We start from the raw sequence: 5189 nt of genomic DNA, 5'->3' as shown, positions 1-5189 counted from the left end.
AATTTGTTTATAATAATTAAGGAATTTCATTGATGCCATTTTAAATAATGGGATTTGTATTTTTGAAGTTATACTTCTTTAGGCGCGATTGGAAGTGAATTTTCATTATTCTGCGCGCATGCGCACACAGACAGTATGGCGTTTAGTTGCTAAATCTTTCAAGATATGTATAATTATGTCAGTGCAAAAAAAGGTGTGAAGGGAATATATTAGTGTTTTTAGTAAATATATTATTTATTATAATTTTTGTGTCTTTGGATTTGTCTTCCTCAGGAGTAAAAGTAGATATTATTAAAACAATTATATTTATTATACTTCACTTCATCTGTTTGTTACCGTGAATTGTCATTATATCCGAGACGACAAACACAGATCTCGTCGCGTGATTGGTCTAGCATTCGGCTAGAGATCGAGAGGGCTTGAGTTCAAATCCCGACCATTCCTATTCTTTTTTTTTTTATTTTTGGAAAGTGGTAAGCAGTAAAATTAGTTTAGTATTTAAATAAAATTAAAATAAACTGTTTAAAGTATATTTATTTCGTTGAAATCATATAATAGATGTATAACTTCTTACGTGCGTACAAAGTCCACACACTCTCTTTTTTTTTGTTAAAAAATTTTCAAAAACATTTTTAAAATTGTAGTTCAAACGGGTACTAGGGGGAACCTACGAATCCACCGAGTTAAAAAACCGAAAAATCAATTTCAAACTAATACAATTCTCTGTATCTCCGGATCAAATCTATGGATTTTCATCTTTGTTTTTTTTATTTGTATGTAATTTCTACGTACATTACACATATGCAATTTGTTTATAAATTTATTAATTAATAATCAGTCTAATTTGTTTAAACAATTCTTGAAAAATTATTTTTTTACAAAAATCTATTTTTTTAATCATAGTATCGCTAATGATCATACAAAAAGTTAAAGTTCACTTTCATAAATAAATTATTTTTATTAGATAATTATTTATTGAAGATAATTTATTTATTAAAGTATACCTTAACTTTTTGTATGATTAATAATGATAGTCTGTAAAAAAACATAGATTTTTGGAAAAAAATTATTTTTTCAAAAATTGTTTAAACAAATTAAACTTTTTATTAATTAATAAATGTCAAATTGCAAATAGACAAATTACATATTTGTAATGTACAGAAAAATTACATACAAATTAAAAAAAGAAAGATCAAAATGTATTCAGTAGATCCCGAGATATAAAAAATGATAGTAGTTTTAAGTTGCCTTTTTTAGTTTTTGAACTCGTGCATTTGTCGGCTCCCAGCTCCCCCTTCACTTACCACGACTAGTCTCCAACTGAACAACAACTTTTACAATATTTTAAATGATTTTCTCTACGGACAATATTTTAAAGTTGTTCTAAATGTTTATAAACTATAAAATTTCCAAAATTTGGCATTAGTATTTTTGACTATAATAGATAATTTTTTATCTTTTTTTAGTACATTTTGATAGTATCACTTTTCCACTTTCATTTAACGTACGCAGAATTGCCTTATCTTCATTATTTTCTGTCTTATGTTATTGCAAAATAGAGGTCTCTGGGATAAAAAAATAGAATAACTTTTAAACTAATTAATGGATTAGTCTCAAATTTTGAGGGTTTGTTAATTACTCTAATATAAAACTTTGGGTGAAACACTAAAGTGCTAAAGTAGTTTTAGTAAAAGTTATTAACAAATAACATTTTTCACTTATTTTTCAGTTTGCGTAGCAAAAAATTAAATTTTTAACTTTAAAAAATCGTCATTTTCAAGGGTTTTCAATGTTCTAAAAAATTAAATTTTGTAGTTTTATGTAAACTGTTTAGCTTTTGAATGAGGTGCAAAAAATCGAAAAAATCACGATTTTCGCACTAAATTGTTAATAATTAAAAAACGGACGCGAACTCTAGGCAGAAGACAGGTAGGTTTTGTTCCTATAGGTCTAGAATAACTAAAAAAGTAGTCAGCTACCTAGATCTTTGAGTGTCCCGAACATGGTCTATTTCTAGCTTATTACCCTGGACTATAATAGTAACCGTAACAGCTGGTCAATCTGATTAATAATGCCTTTATAATCAGATTTACCGGCTATTATTAATACTTTCCTAATAATTCTGGTTAATGTAATAAAAACTCATTTTGGGCTTCACTATTGCTTATTTATGAAATTTGATAATAAAGTTATGCCTGGTTGCACCAACAGATCTTAAGCTTAAGCCGTGCCTTTACGAAACATACGCGTTGCACCATTGACTCTTACATCAATTTTAAGCTTGCCACAATGGATTGTCACGATGATTGCATAGATAAGAATCGAAAATTATGGTGCAACGTAAGTGAGACTTAAAGCGGCCATATCTATAAACTGAGCTGGGCCAAGCTGGAGCTTAAGTTTTTTTGGTGCAACCAGGTATTTGCAACCAGGTGCAACACTTAAACAGAATTTATCAATAACAAAACTCAACAACCTAAATTTACAATCAAGATGCAGTAGAAATAAACAAACCAAAACACGTTAAATGCTACTAGGAGCACTCCCGAATCATAATTTACAATGTATAAACTTTGGAAATCATGATTTGGGATTTACAATGTATATACATCGTAAATTATGATTCGGGAGTGCTCCTAGTAGCATTTAACGTGTCTTGGTTTGTTTATTTCTACTGAATCTTGATTGTAAATTTAGATATACACCTTATAAGTAAAAACAAACGCATACACACGCATTAGGTTTTAAGTTACTAGACTATAATTACTTGTTTTTATAGGAAAGGGTCTTGTGGCACTTATAATTACAAAGAACGGTTAATTTCTTGCATTTGCAGCGTTTTTATTTGCATTGGCCACTAAAATTGCAGTGGCGGAATCCTTGACTGCCTAAATTCGAATCTTTGCGAACGCATTCAATGAGACTTATGTGAGTATCAGGCGCTTCATTGACTGAAATAAGTGTTAGAGCTTTTCATCTATAACAGAAATAATAATGGCAATAATGTTTCGGCTATCGGCCTTAGCTCTATCAACTTCTGGAATTCGCACTCTAACACTTTGACCTACTTTTTCAACAGGGAATCTATCATTGGAATGCTTTAACATTCTGTAAGATTCTTTTACAAATGGCTGTTTAGCAACATTCCGAGTCTCCCGAATTTTCTTTTGAAGTTTTGTCAATTACAGTGCCATCTTCTTCGTCTCCCTCATATGCTTTAACGCCAAATTGCATTGTCTTCCTCATTTACAGCAATTACCGCACACGCATTATGCTCCACTGGGCTGTTAGTATTACCTGTATCTTCAATATTCGCTAACTTTGAATCCTCGGTTGTACTGTTGAGTTGCATATCACCACGATGCTTTGCTCCGTCATCAGCGTCATCAGAATGATCTGCTATTATCGCTTCTAAATCTTCTTCTGATTTCGGATAAAGTACCAGGAGGTAAGAATGGTTTTAATCCTGTTTTAGCCTTATGTATTTAATACATTAAATAGTCTATTACACAGTGGCTGGCTACAGTTTCACTAACACTGTGGTATGCGCTATGCGCCGTTTTAAGCTTTGGTATGTCGCAATGACTAATAAACCTCCCTACACTCCGCAAGCTTCTACGCACTTAACGGTATTAAAATGTATCACATTTACCGTTCTAATCCGGGAATTATTAATAATTACTGGTCGATGTGATTAATTCTGGCATATTTATTACTTTTACCTAGCTATTCGGTTTGTATTAATAATAACCGGTAATTATTAATAATTTCCAATTAATCATACCTACCCTAACATAATAGATGTTGCTGCAGTTATTTTTAGTCTGTGTGGCTTTTACTTACTTACTTACTTAGTCCAGAATGGCCAATGCTTTTGTTTCCTCCCATTTTATTCCTCTTTTGTCGGTCGCTTCCGTCACTTCTTCTGTCCACGTCTTTCTTGGTATTCTTCTCTTCTATCTTCCCATATCTCTTGCTTCATATATCTGTCTACTTCTTACTATTTTTTTTTTCTCCTCTTCTTAGTATATATGTCCGAGCCATCTAATTGTCCTTGTTCGATTGTTGTTGTAACTGGGTGTTTTTTCAGATTTTCCCTAAAGGTTGGATTTCTAATTTTATCTTTCCTTGTTTTTCCCTTTATTGTTCCCAAAAATCTAATTTCTGTGCTTATTAGTCTATTCTTTTATCTATTTGTTAATGCCCAAGATTCACAGGCATAGGTTAGAGTGGGTTTCACAAGCTTTTTTACTATTTCCGTTTTAACATTCTTAGGTATTTCTTTCTTATTTAAAAAGTTACTCTTGATATTATTGTACACCTTACCAGTCTTTGCAATTCTTTCATTTATCTCATCTTCTAATTTTCCATCCCGGCTTCTGATTACCCCCAAATACTTATTTCTGTCTACCTGTTCAAGTTGCTTGCCATCTACGTCTATTTTATGTTTTCCTTTTTGTCTTCCAGTTATCATTGTTTTTGATTTATCTTTGTTTATTTTCAGGTTTCTGATATTTAGCTCTTCATACAGTATGTTTATATTTTCTTATAATTGTTTTTCTGACTCCCCAATGATCACCAGGTCGTCTGCGTAGCATAGTTCTGTTATTTGTATCATTCTCAACTACCAATACCCTACATTATATTTTCTTCATTTGTTTGAATTTTTTTATTACGTCATCTAGTACTAGATTATAGAGTAGTGGGCTCAGGATACAACCCTGTTTTAATCCCATGTTGCTGTCGAATATTTTTGATTTTTCATTTTTTGTCCTTATAAAGCTTTTCGTTTTTTTGTATAAACTCTGGATGCATCCTATTAGATCTTGTTAAATTTTTCTCTGCTCTAGTATTTTTCAAATATCGTCTCTTTTAATTCTGTCAAAAGCTTTTTCCATATCTATGAAACATAGTATTTCTTTCTAAACACAGTATTTCTTTTTCTGTTTTAAGAGCCTCTTCTGCTATCGTGCCTCGCCTTATGGTTTTTATCAATCATCATTCAATCTTCGCTTGTCCACTGCTGGACATATATCTCCTTAATTAATTTTCCATTTGTCTAGCATTAGACATACTAAAATTACAGTAAAATGTTATATCCACTATATTCTTCTTTATGGTGTTGAAGCTTGGAATGTTCATCATGATAGAAAAGACAATTAACCTTATTAATACTTTTAAAAGAAAGG

The sequence above is a fragment of the Diabrotica virgifera genome, chromosome 10 (genome assembly GCF_917563875.1).
Source record: "Diabrotica virgifera virgifera chromosome 10, PGI_DIABVI_V3a".
In the NCBI taxonomy this organism is placed as follows: domain Eukaryota; kingdom Metazoa; phylum Arthropoda; class Insecta; order Coleoptera; family Chrysomelidae; genus Diabrotica; species Diabrotica virgifera.
The sequence above is the reverse complement of the archived record's forward strand: the minus strand, read 5'-3'. Positions refer to the sequence as shown.